The sequence below is a fragment of the Octodon degus genome, unplaced genomic scaffold (assembly GCF_000260255.1).
Source record: "Octodon degus isolate 3935 unplaced genomic scaffold, OctDeg1.0 scaffold00008, whole genome shotgun sequence".
Classification (NCBI taxonomy): Eukaryota; Metazoa; Chordata; class Mammalia; order Rodentia; family Octodontidae; genus Octodon; species Octodon degus.
Genome location: NW_004524584.1, coordinates 9040366 through 9054812, shown reverse-complemented (window position 1 = coordinate 9054812; position 14447 = coordinate 9040366). Strand labels below are relative to the sequence as shown.

Genomic DNA, 14447 nt, shown 5'->3' with positions numbered 1-14447 from the left:
TTTTCCCAATAACTCAGTTGAGACTTATTATTTAAGTTACAGTTTTTTCAAATTAAAACTCACCCTCCTCACTGACACACAGTCAGGCGCTCGAGTCACCTGCAGCCAGCAGCTCTGCGCTGTGGCTGGAGCTACGAGGGGGTCTGCACAGGACCCTGCTGTTAGCAGGAATCTTCCAGAGTGGACAGCCTCCGTCTCGTAACAATATGACCTCAAGTTCTTCACTTTTCTCCACATTTTTAAAATAATTTAAATGATTCTTAAATTTTCTCATAAAATTTTGTATTCTTATAAACTTTTAAGCCATTCAGATTTAATACATTGCTGTTCCCTACTCGATTATGAAGAGGCTTATAATGAATTCTAAACCAAATCAGTCCTGTGCCTTTTTCTTGTGCAAATACTATGCAGTGTTAAATTAACTCCTCAAACCCAGTATTAAAAAGGGGTCCAATCGGGAAAATAGTTCAGTAGAATAAGCATTTGCCTGGCAAGGCCAAGGGCCTGACTTCAATCCCTGGTTCCACCGGAAAAAAAATATAATAAGGGGGTCCAGCTATGTTTTTCAAAACAAGAGGAAATATTTTGAGTTATTTACTTCTGTAAATAAGTCCTGAAAATCAAAATGTGGACCATTTGCTATGCTTATACTTTAGAAATAGCTCTCAATTTCTTCCATGATCTTGTCACTGGGATGCTGTCCCGTTGAAGGGCCAGGCCTGAGACAACAGCTCTGGTCTGTCTGATTTAACATATATCTCTGTGAGTCTGGAAATAACAAAACCACTGAACAAAACAGACAGCAAAATCTTCACCGCAGCTGAGGAACTGCCCTCTGCTCACACCCCCAGGATGCTCCAGTGCGGAAGCTGATTAAGGCTGGGGGCCGGAGCCCTCCGCCCCCAGCATGGCAGCACTACTCTCACATCCTGGCGCTCAACCTTTTGCTTTGTTCCCGAAGCTCCATCTTTGCAATTGCTGAGAGGTGGACTTCATCAGGCCCATCTGCTATGCGCAGAGCTCGTGTTAGGGCATACCTGGGGAAAAACCAAACAAGCGGGCGTTGGGGAAGTCATCAAAGATGAATGTGCCATTTTACTGTGTTAATTCTAAACCATGACAATATGGATCCCACTAAAACAAAGAATGTAAGGCAAATCAAGGAAGAAAGCTAAAGGGCTTCCAGGATGCCATTTTAAAATTCCCAACTTGGGAGTTTAGAGATGGTTGAACAGAGGTCCCTAACGCTCACCTCCTCCTCTTCCACAAAGAACCAATGTACAGGTACAAAGCTGCATTTTGAGATGAGGGACCAAAAAGAACGTTGGAAATCGGAGACTGGAGACTGAGAAGAAAGGTGGGATGACAGCACAGTAAGGGACAACACACCCTGCTACACAGCTAGAGGAGGGGAGTTGCTCTTTGCAGAGGTGGAAATGAAAGGAACCGCCCTTGCAGAGCCTACCAGAATGCACACTGGCATTCCACTCCTAGCTACTGGAGGGTTTTATAAGCCTCACAGGTTTGCAGTCTGTGAGGTAAGTACTTAGGGAAGCAATTTGAAGTCTCTACACACCTACTTTGGAGAGGATCTCACCTCAGCCTCCTGTACCCAGGAGCCATCTTGGGAAGGGAGTTATTGTCAGGACTTAGACTGCTCTGGGGCTCAGAAGCCCCTGCGCAGCCACATCTGTGGGCCTCTGCTGCTCTGGCTTTGGGGCTAGCTGTCCTATGAATCCAACTTAGTCCAGCAGAATAACTGTGGTCCAACCCCAACTGGGGACCTGCATATTATTAGGGAGACAGTTAACAAAATACAGAGGAAAGTGGTCTCTTGAGAACCAAGGGACAAGACCACTTGCCTGCTGAGATCAAGACTGGGTCAGACCCATGGCCTCGGGTCTGAGCCAGAACTGAAGGCAAGTGCTCCAAGTTCCCATACCTTTCCCTCTACATGGTGCTCAGATTCTGGTTTGTAATGCGGCAGGGTGGGGATACCATGGTTCCTTCTGCTCTGCTGTGCAGAGGGCATGACAAAAGGGCTTTAGGCAACTCTGACTCTGGCTGTCACTCTGTCCCCAGAGGTGCAAGTTAAAATAAGGTTCAGAGAAACTTTACCTGGATCCAGCCAGTTCTCCCAGACACTCACCCTAGATAAAGGGTTTGTGTGAAACAAACCTTGGCTCCAGCTGGTGCCCACTGTCCCCAGGTGTGCACTGCCCCCAAAGCAGAGAGGAACATTGAGATTCCTGCTACCACTGCATTCCCATGGCTCCTGCCACTTCCATGTTCCAAACCTTGTCCTGCCACACATTACTGTCAGAAGTGGATGAGAATGTCACAGAGCTGGTACTGTGCTTCCTGCCACCACCTCCCACGCAACATCTGGCTGTGAACCACTGACTCAGACGACACATTCTTCTTGCTTCTGCTGTGGCCATCAGTGCCAGGGGCCTTGCTAGTAGCAGAGCTAAAATCAACAGTGCCTGAGGAAATCCCCACTGCCTAGTAGGATCACCACTCCCAAAGTAGAAGTCCTACAGAGAGCACCTATTGTCTATGCCAAAGCTGCTCCAAGTGCTAGAATGTCCTCACTATAGCATGGTCCACAGAAGTAGGTTTCCTGATTTCAACACAGTACACATTCTGTCCATAGTTATTAACCACAGCCAAGGAATCTATAAGGAAACTAAATGCCAAGCTAGGAATAAAGCCAACACTTCTCTATTTAGAGCCACACTCCAAAATATTTCAGAGGAAATCCACTTGCTGCAAAGGCCAGCCCACAAAAGCGATGGTTACAGTTGGATCTGGAATCTAAAGGCTCATGTGTGGATGGGTTGGTCCCAAGCTGGTGACAAGAATGAGAAGTGGTGGAACCCAGCTGGAAGAGATGAGTCAGTGGAGACATGCCTCGGAAGGCCACAGCTCATCCCTGGACTGTGTCTCCTTTATCTCCTCCTTCCTTAACTCCTTCTGGCCATCACGAATGAGCTGTGTTGTCCCACTAAGCCTTCCTTCTGCCTTGCTAAAAGGCCCTAAAACAATAGAGTCAGCTGACCATGAACTGAGACCTCTGAAAGAGTGAGCCAAAATAAACTTTTCCTCCTTTATCTTCATTAACTCAGGTGTTTTGTCACAGCTACTGAAATTTAACTAGCACTATTGTAGATGTAACTAATACAACAGATGTACAAATCTCAATGCAGGAACAGACAAAAAAAAAAAAAAAAAGCCAGGTAATATGATACTTCCACAAGAACAAAATGATTTTTCTGCCAAAGATCCCAAAGAAATTGAGATGAAATACCTGATGGAGGGACAGTGAGATAGCTCAGCAGACTAAACATTTGCTTAGGCAAGCACAGGGACCACAGTTTGATCCCCGACACCATATGCTATGCTGGACCCGTCTCCAGGCCGGCCACTGAGTCTAGACATGGTGGCACACACATGTAATCCTAGTGCTGGGGAAGCTGAGAATAGGGTCACTATGAGTTCCAGCTGTATAGTAAGACCCTGTACAAAATACATTAAAAAACAAGAAAGAAATACCTGATGGAAAAATTAAAAGAATGAATAATGATAAAAAATTTAATGAGGCCTAAGAGAATACAGACAGATTGTTAAATGAAATCAGGTGAAATCAGCAGATGTTCAGATGAGAAATTCAGCAAGGAAACAAGAGAAGTAGAGAAGGAAATAGAGATCTTGAAAATGAAAGAGAACTCTTAGAAATGAAAAAATAAGTCAAACAAATAACACAGTTGAAAGCCTCAACAACAAAATAGATCAAGTAGGAAAAAAACAATACACACACACACACACACACACAGCAAAACAGACACAAACAGAATGAATTTCAAGACTCTAGGGACAGTATTAAATGAACAAACATCCATAGTTTGGTAATATCTGAATGCAAGGAATAAAGGGCATAAAAAATTCCTAGCAAAAAACTAATGTTGGGAAAGTTATGGGTATTCATGTTCAGGAGGTTTAGAGGACCCAAATAAACATGACCAGAGAAGATCTTTTCCAAGGCACTTCGCTGTGAAGCTGTTAAAGTATGAAACAAGGAAATCATTTAAAAATCTGCAAGAGAAAAGCATTATTGAGTGATTAACAGCAGATTTCTCAGCAGGGACTCTTAAGGCCAGGAGGGAAGAGAAAGACATATACTAAGTCCTTATAAAAAATAACTGCCAACCAAGATATCTATACTCAGATTTTTATACTTAATAAAGAATATTAAGAAGTGAAGGATCACAAAAGACCTCTCAAGTCAAGCAAAGCCTGAGGAAACACATGACCACCAGATCAGCCTTGATAAAGATGCTTATAGCAGGACTACAGCCAGAGGTGAAGCAAAGGTAACTACCATCTCTGCAAAGTAGGCAAAAGTATACTATCATATCAGAAAAGTAGGTTACACAAAAGAAAAACAGAAAATAATCTAACATTTCAATACCATAAACCATCAAACATAAAAATGAGAGGAAAAACAGAGAATATAGAAATATACATTCTATAAAAAGAATATATAACTTAAGAATGAAATCAGTTACAGGAATATAATCCATAAAATTGAATAAAGAATGCATAAAACCATGAATACATCAATGGACAGTAATGAGGTTGAGTCATAAAGAGAAGGTTTGCAGGACTGGGGTACAGCTCAGTGGTACAGTGCTTTGCTAGTACATGTGAGGCTCTGGGTTCTGTTCCTAGCATGTGCACACACACACTCACCCTAATGTCTCGCAACAAACAAGACTCACTTGTGAATTTTACTCACTTGTGAATTGTGTTTTGGGTACTGGGAATTGAACTCAGGACCCTGTGCTTGCCAGGCAGGCACTGTGCCACTAAGTTATATCCCCACCCCTATTTTACCAATTGTGTAAGGAGGAAATAATGCCATTTTTTTCCTCAAAGTATTCCAAAGTCATTCTATGAGTCAGCATTATACTTTTATCAAAACGGGAGGCCAACACAACAAAGAAATATAAATTAATATCCCTGATAATCACACATACAACAGAATACTAGAAAATAAATTCAACAGCACATCAAAATATCAGTCAAGTTACTTTCCTCCTAGGCATGCAAGGATGACTCAGTATATGCAAATCAAGAAACCTAATACAGCAGGTAAACAGAATGATCAAAACCCTATCTAAACAGAAGCAGAAAAAGCATTTGATAAATTCAGTCACTAAAATGCCTGAACAAATAAGGTGTAAAGGATCATACCTCAATAAAATAAGGTCATAAATAACACATCCACAGATGGCATCTTACTAAATAGGAAAAAGTCAAGGCATTTCCTCGGAGAGTGGGAACAGATTGAGTTGTCCTCAGTCACAGCCCACTTCTAGGAGTTTTAGCCAGAGTAGTTAGGCATGAGAATGACACAAATGCATATAAATAGAGGGGAAGAAGTCAAATTTATCTTTTTTTATTTACAAAGGATACTACGGTCCTATTCATAGAAAAATGGACAGATCCCCCCTCAAACAAACAAACAAACAAACAAACAAACAAACTATTAGAATTGATACACAAATTTAGTGGAATACAAAATCCAAAGCTGTTCTTTTTGTCAGTGGTAAGTTTCCTAAGTGAAATAAAAAGAAAGCAACATCATTCACAATAGCTACAAAAATGCATAAATAAATTTAACCAAGGAAATGAAAAAAGACCTCTACAGAAAAAAAAAATTACAAAGGATGATGAAAAACATTGAAGAGAACAATAACTATGGAAAGACTTCTCATGTTCAGAGACTGAAAAAATATTATTAAAATAGCCAAACAACCCAAAGCAATCTATAGATGCAGTGCAATCCCCATCAAAATACCAGTGACATTTTTTCTCCACAGAACTAGAGAAAATAATCCTAACATACATATGGAAGCATAAAAGACCTCAAAGACCCAAAGCCATTTTCAGCAAAAAGAACAAACCTAGACACATCATGTTATCTGATGCATGACCTACTCCAGAGCCATAGTAACAAACCAGCACGATGTTGCTATACAAACATACAGAGAGCAGTGGACGAAGCAGAGATCCCAGAAGTAAACTTAGGCCTCCACAGCCCGGTGATGCTCCACAAAGTGGCAAAAAAACACGGAAGAAATGGTGCTGAGAAAGCTGGACACCCAAAGCAGAAGGCTGAAATTAGACTGCTATTATGTTCCACCATGTGCAAACATCAAAACCAGGTCAAAGACTTACATGCAAAACCAGAAAGTCTGAGGCTATTGGAAGAAAACAAAGGATAAACACTGAAGATATTGGTACAGGCAATGAGTGTCCAGATAGGACCTCAACAGTGCAGTAAACAACAGAAACTGACAAGTTACATGTGAAAAGCCTTGCACAGCAAAGGAAACATACAGCAGAGAAAAGACACACACTGAATGGGAGAAAATATTTGCCAACTCTTCGTCTCACAGCTAGTTAGTATCCAGAATATACACAGAACTCAAAAATTTAACATCAACAAAAGTAATCCAGTTAAAAATGGAACGGGGCTGGGGAGATGGCTCAGTGGAATAAGCACTTCCCTGGCAAGCACAAGGGCCTGAGTTCAATTCCTGGTTCCATCAAAAAAAAAAAAAGATCATCTTAATAGATACTTCCCCAAAGAATAACTATAGACAGCTAAAAAATTTATGAAAAACATGCTCATTATCATTAGCCATCAGGAAAATGCAAATCAAAATCAAAATTACAATGGGGTACCATCTCACTCCAGTTAGGATAGTTACTATAAAGAAGAAAATATATATATATTATATATATTTATATATAAATATATATAATATATATATATATATATATATATAACAAATGCTGGCAAGTGTGTCAAGAAAAAGGAACTTCTATATACTTTTGGTGGGAATATAAATTAGTACAGTCATTATAAAGTATGGAGGTTGAAAATAAATCTACTGTGTGCTGTATTTCCCACTTGTGGGTATACATCCAAAGACAATGGAAGCTGCATATCAAAGAGAAACCTGCGTGTCCATATTTACTGAACATTACTCACAATAGCTAAGATAAAGATGGGCTGGGTGCCATTAACAGATGAGTGGGCAAAGAAAATGTGGTGCAGATACCCACTGAATGCTCTATCATCATTCAGCCATAAAGAAGGAAGTCCTATTGTTGCAGGCAGCTGAGTTAGATAGAAATATTTAAGGCAGTCTGGCAGGGCCAGGCTCTCAAAAGAGATAACACAGAAGTCCCAATATTTTGCAACTATGGGAGGGAGGGATGCTCCTACCACGGGCCAGACCTAAAGACCAAATATCAAACAAATGCCAGCCTTCCTAAAGACTGGCATGCGAGATTGATCATCACCCTGAGGGAACCAGAAGAATCATTAATCTGACTATTATTGGATGGCTACCTGATAAAGTCCTGTTCTACATTCATTCCTGCTTGCTATATGCCTTGCTTCCCCATTTGTTCCTGTACTTAATCATTTTTACCTGAGCAATGGCGCTTGTAATCCCATTGATTGACCATAGTTTTGTCCCACCCCACACCCACCTAAGCAAGTTCCCATGTTCTCCACCAACTTAGACCCACCTCACTGCATGGTTTTATACTATAAAAGTCCCTGGAAGAGACAGTTTCCCGGGGACAACCACTCGGGCCCCCCTCCTGTCCCTCGCTTGGACAGGAGCTTTCTTTCCCTCAATAAATATATTCTGCTTATAACCTCTGTTTGTTCCTAAAATTCATTCTTCAGTTTTAGAGAACACGAACGTGTGCAGCTCAGGTCGGGAGATCATTTTTCCCTATGTCATTTGGAGGTTCCCTGTATCATTTGGAGGTCACCCACCCGAGATCATTTTTCCTCCCTGTGTCACTATCCTTTGTAGCAAGACGAGTGGGACTGGTACACATTATATGAAGTCAGGTACAGGAAGACACATACCACATGGTCTCTCATATTTGGTAACTAAAACAGGTTGACCTGAAAGTAGAATCTTGCTTAATAAGGATTAGGAAGTGGGCAGTAGAGAGACACAAAGAGTGTGGTTGCATTGGATCAGTGCACACTGTAAGCATGTATGGAAACCTTACTGAGATGTGCAATTGCTATGAGTTACTAAGAAAACGAAGTTCCCAACCCCAGAAAGTAGGATCTTAAATGGCAAGGCACAGTGGGATTTGCTATGTTGCCAGAAGTTGCTACAACTAAGACATTTTAGTAAGCCACAGGCAGCAAATAGCAGGACACTGTATTTAATTCTTTACAATAGGAAATTGACAGGGTATACAACTCTACTACCTCTGTCATAAGAGACGAGGTGGCACTATGGCTGTATGTAGAGACAGAGTGAGCATATGTCAATGTCCCTTGTCTTCCAGGAATCAGGACCAGGACACAGAACAGCCACAGCATGCACGGGTGCAATTCGACCTGCAGCCCCGGGGACTGGCACCCTGACCCAGTGAACACATTCTGGCTGTGGGCCCTCTCCTCTGTTTCTGGGTGAAACCACGCTGTGTCTTGGGAACCCCCAGAGGGTTGCCTTAGTGTACAAGTGAGCACACAGGCATAAGATGGTGACTGTGTTCCTAACAGCGACTCTGCCTTGAGGCTGAATGCCACGCCACAGTCCCCGTATCACTTCATTTAGCCTCAGTTACATTTTATAGTCAGCTCTTAGCTTTATTTTTCTTCCTCAACTGCTAGTGTCAAGGCATCTGTAGATCTTATTTCATCTTTAGTTGACACATATCTGTGTGTATGTCATGGACAGATTTTGAAATCCCACATCCATCAGAAGCAGATGCCAGGCAATGCCATGGACTCACATGTTCGCCAGTGGGTAGTCCTGGGAGACGCCTGCACCGCCACATACTTGCATGGCTCGGTCGATGATCTTGCAGACAGCCCGGGGAGCCACCACTTTGATCATTGCAATCTACATAAGCAGAAGAGGAAGAGCATGCTGCTTTCTTAGACTATATACAGCGAGCCAGAATTTGATATAATCTCTATTTTTTCTCTGTGAATTGAAACAAGGGAACTTTCCCACACCCGTCACCACTTAATAGCCAACAAAGAGATCTGCTGAAATGCATGCAGCTAATGGCTTATATTTCAGTCAATACAGACTTTTTAAAAAAGGGAATCTCTTCCAAATCACATTTTATTCTTTTATTTGTAACCAGCCTTCCTTCCAAAAGGATTTCAGGGAGTTCATAGGTCACACTCATCACATTCAAGGTCATAAAAACAGTGTGAGGGCCTCTGCTCCACTCAGCAGTTTTGCCTTTGCAATTTTATGAGTTTTTTAAGAATAAAATGATTGTGTCCTGAATCCATATAAGCCAGAACATAAGAAGGCAGAGGACATCAGGAGTCTTTCATAAAATATTTACTTCATGGCAGAATCATCCTTTGTATTTAGGTAACTCCCCACGAGAACCCCAGAGCCAGGGCAGAAAGGTTCAATACTCTGCTCGTGGTCCAAGGCCCGCAAAAAGTGGGTAGCGGTTACTATGAATGCCAGCTCTGTGGTGTGCCTAGCATTTCTCCTTTCCTTGCTGCATCCCAAGAGTGCTGAAGATATTCCACGCTGCGAAAATCACTCCTTGAAGTAGCACAGTGAAAGGAAAGCTAGCAAGTGAGAGACACTTATGATTTTGCTTTTGGGGTGTGGTACGAGTGAGTGAACCCAGGACCAATTACATGCTAGAGAAGCCACTAAGTTGCATTCTAGCCCTTCTTTCTTTTTTTAGCTACTTGTAAGTTTCATTCTTTTTTAATTTTAATTAGTACCTGTTTGCAATACCCAATGGTAACATTCAGTGTGGGGAGTTGGTACATGTGTACATTTTTATTCTTTATTTTGAGACAGGGTCTCAGTTGCTCAGGCTAGCCCCAAATTTGTGATCTTCCTGCCTCAGCCTACTGAGTGGTTGCCATTACAGGCATGCAGCACCATACCAGGCTCATTTAGAGTCTTTAAACCAACATCACACAGGAGCTTCTAATGTGCTTGGTACGTTCAAGGTGCCATGAAGCCCACAACGCCCAAAGGCTGGGAGAAACAAGAAGCCTCTGCAGTGATGGTCCAGTGTGCCTCACCTCTTTCCTAGCACCAGCACTGCCCAGAGTATCTATGTTGTGGGCAGCTTTTAAGGTTAACAAGCGGATCTCCTCAATGGCAATACGACTTTCAGCGATCCAGTGTGCCACCACCTCCTGTATGGGAACAAAGGAAGGAGATAAGCTGGTGTCTGACATCCACATGTCACACAGTCTACAGATTGGTGAACACACTTGTTAGCCTGATGACTGTTTGTATGCCCTACTGTACAGATTTTCAAGTAAACAAGTTGATTTGTACCAGCCTAGCCACATACCTGTGGAGTTAGAATTGGAACAGTTTAGAAAGGAACCGTGTTTGTTTAGAAAGATAATTTACTTGCATATCTTATTGCCCAAAGTCAAGATTGCTGAACTGAGTGACTGTCCTACTGTCAAATTACCCATCAGCCCTCCTGAACACTGTGCCACCTGCCTTCGCTTTACCTGGTGGGATGGCAGCAGCAGGGGCCCTGGTTATCATCAAATTGCACATTCCCAGGCACAGAGTGAAGATGATCCAGCAACCCCTCATTGTGTTAGCACTTATTGGTGTACAATTATATTTTTATCTGGTGGAGAGTTCTTTGACTGTAGCACACACATCAACATACTCACAAATGGGATACAGAATAGTTCTCTCCTCAAAAAGCTTCCTAGTGCTGCCTCCTTTGGTCATGCCCTCTGCCCCACCTAACCTCTGGCCACTACTTGATAGGTTCTTCATCACTATAGTTTTGCCTTTTCCAGAATGTCGTATAAATGGCATCTTCTAAGCATCAGTTCTTTTGAGACTGACTTCACTCACTGAGCTTAATACCTCAGAATTACACCCAAAGTGTTTTGTGTATGAAGAGTCCATTCTCTGTATTGCTAGGCAGACTTCCATGACAGGAATGTATCACATTTTGTTTATTCATTCACTCCTATTGTTTCTAGTTCTGAATTATTAGTAGAGCTTCTGTAAACATTTGTATATGAATTTTTGTGTGGATATATATACATTTTCATTTTTTAAGGCAGATACCAGGTATGGAATTATTTGGTCGTTGGCAAATGTTTACAGAATGTACTTAGTTTGTCAAGGTGGCTGTACCGTTTGCCATTCAAACCAACAGAATATGAGAGTTCTAGCTTACTCCCAAATCTGACACATTTTCAGTAATTTTTACAATAGTACTTTAGTAATTGTAACAGCATGCAGAGAGATTGTGGTTTTAGTCGGTACTGCCCTAATGGCTGACACTGTTGAACTTCTATTGACGTATTTGCTATTTCTATCCTCTGTGATGACTCGCTCATCTGTTCAAGTTTAGAAGGCACTTACTTTACATACAATACAGACAAGATAAAAGTAAAAAACAACACAAAAAAGGAAAATGTATGTTATGTAACACTAATTAAATGTTAGATCAAGTACAAATCAGAGCAAAGGAAAACCAGATTGTCATTGTACTAATAATAAAAAAATTAATCTATCAAGAAAATATAGCAATCCTAAATGTATATGCAGTAAACAACATGACTGCCAAAAAATGTAAAAAACTGACAGAACTAAAAAGACAAATAGACACATCTACAATACTCCCTCTTTCTCAGGAATTCAATATCCCTCTTTCTCAGGAACTGGCAGAATGACTAGGCAAAAATGCAGGAAGGCTGCAACAGAGGAACTCAGTTCCACCATCAGCTGACAAGGACTAGCAGGCATTTATAGGACACCCAACAATAGCTGAACACACATTCTTTTCAAGAGACCGTATGGTATATAGTAAGAGAAACTGTTCTGGGCCATAAAAAAAAATCTCAAAAAATATAAAAACTGAATACAGAGTTTGTTTTGTGACCATAGTAAAATCAAATTAGAAATCAATTAACATAGAGAAAATAGGAAAACCAAACTGTTCATAAATTTAGAGAGATACTTCTAAATAATCCATTGGTCAAACAAGGACTCTCAAGAGAAATTAAAAATACATGGAGCTCAATGAAAATAAAGAAGAACATCTCAAAATCTGTGAGCTATAGGTAAAACAGTTCTGAGGGAAATTTATAGCACCAAAATCCATATCATAGATAAGAGGAAAAATATCCCAAAAATCTATGTGATCACCTCAAGAACTTAGAACAGTAAAATGCCCCCAAAACAAAAGGAAATAATAAAGAGTAAAGATACATAAAACTGATGACAGAATAAGGAAAACGGTAAAGAAAAAAATCTTGATAATAAAATCTTCCAGTGACTAAATACATAAAACTGATATCTTAGGCAAAGTGAATACTTTCTCTAACAAAAAAGCTACCAATATAAAATATTCAAGGAATTGATTTGGAAATTTATTATCCTTCTCTATCTCCCAAATCTCCTAGCCCAGACTATCACAGGAGAAGTCTACCAAATCTTCAAAGAAAAGTCAACATCGGTTGTAGACAATGTCTTCTAGAAACTAAAAGATATAGAACATTTCCTAAATCTTTTGTAAAGCTAGTGTGCTAGAACTATAGAAAGGTGACATGGGAAAGGGAAGTGCAGGTCCATGTGCCTCACTGACACAGATGAAAGAGCACCTAACTAGCAGCGAACAGCGCAGTAATGGTTACGAGGCTGGAGAAGGGTGGAAGGAGGAAGGGCGAGAGGCGCAACAGCAGACTCGTGGGTACTAAGGACACTTAGAAGAAATATGTTCCAATGTTTTACTGCCCAGTAGGCTAGTTATAGATACTGATAGTGTACTGTATATTTCCAAATAACAGGTAGGAGAAAGGATTTTTCATGTTTTTTATTATAAAAAGTGATGTTTGAGGAGATAAACATGACTACTGTATCTTCTTTTTTTGCCTTTCAATAATTTTATTGACTTGAAAGGTATATCTCTTAGTACCAAAAATAATGATAGTTGGTTAGGTTACCTCTGTCAACTGAAAATTAATACTGATGTTTTTAGAACATTGAAATATATCAACCTTGTGGTAGAACTGAAGTTATCCATCCAGCACAGTTTACAAAAAGTTAAAGGTAGAATACACTGTGGTTCTTTGGCTGACGTTTCAGTGCTCATTTATCTGTAAGGTGATCCCAAGGTGGGTGTCCATTCTGGACAGACTCGGGCTCCAGGCCTCGCTGAGCTGCTGTTCACAGCGCTGAGAGTATTCACATCTCACGTTCATCGGCTCACAAGGAAAAGCTCAAATGCTGCCTCGGCGATCTCGTAATTACGGAGGTGCCGGCTTGCTTTTCTTGACACATAGTATAGAAATTTGTGGAAGATATTCTATTCGTTTAAAAAAACAAAAACCTAGAAGCAATAGCAGTTTTGTAGAAACAATTCAAGTAAAACCTGGAGTGCTTTACCTAGCTAGAACTTAGGGGAAAGCAAGTGTTCAGAGTGTTAACTGACTTAGACTTACTATGTAATATAATAGTAAACGTTTTTTTAAAAAATGGGATTAGACTGAAGAAGTAGATTCTATATAGAAATTTTTACCACTGACACAAACATAGCCTGTTTTTTAGAAGAAATATTAAAGATAGCTCAATGAATATGTCAAACTTACTAGGTCTGTATTCTGGCTTAATAAAAAAAGTCTAAATTTAAATGCATTTCCCATAGAGCAATAACAGTCTCATCTCTAAATTACATTATTACTTGCATTATGGGTGTCAGGAAACCATCACATTATCTAGAATATAACCTTTATGCCTTGAAAAAGTGCATGTGTAAAATGTTTTTTTGTTTGTTTGTTTGTTTGTTTTTGGTGGAAACCGGGGATTGAACTCAGGCCCTTGCACTTCCAGGGAAGTGCTTATTCCACTGAGCCATCTCTGCGGCCCCCAAAATGTTGGTTTTGATGTAAACCTTATAATTAAATATTGAACATTTAAATTAAGTAGGTTACCATTTTCAACATCACCTGAACATATTGATCCAATATAGAAAGTTAGGTTAATGTTAGAAATGAAGATTCACAGTTCTCCTTTTCACGCTTGTATTAAGTATTTCACATTTATGCCGTTAGCTTTACAGATGAGTGCAAATCTACCAATCCTACTATAGCATTATATTAGTTAGGCAGCTCTGCCAAGCTGGAGAGGGAACATCATACTGTTCTAGTTGTGATGTTTTGAGGCTTGATAAATTAAATCCATCATAATATTATGGAATCCAACGTTGAGGGTTGTAGAGAAAGACTTCAAAACAATGTTTTGCCAGTTAAACAGAAGTCCCAATGCTATTATGGTCTACTGGACTCTTTTAGAATATTTTGCTGAGTTTACACACCTATAATATTCAATAACAGAACTCAGAAAATTAGGGTATAC

At 40.3% G+C, this 14447-nt stretch overlaps 1 protein-coding gene across 1 annotated transcript in view; it reads right to left on the bottom strand.

Moving 5' to 3' along the window:
• Positions 1-536: 536 nt before the first annotated feature.
• Acad11 (acyl-CoA dehydrogenase family member 11) overlaps positions 537-14447 on the bottom strand; it is a 109966-nt gene continuing 96055 nt past the window's right edge. Inside the window, exons 18-20 of the mRNA XM_004625215.2 lie at positions 10127-10243; positions 8848-8957; positions 537-1037 (exon numbers count right to left, since the gene is read on the bottom strand). The gene's annotated coding sequence lies outside the window, so the exon portion shown is untranslated. The remainder of the gene's footprint in view (positions 1038-8847; positions 8958-10126; positions 10244-14447) is intronic.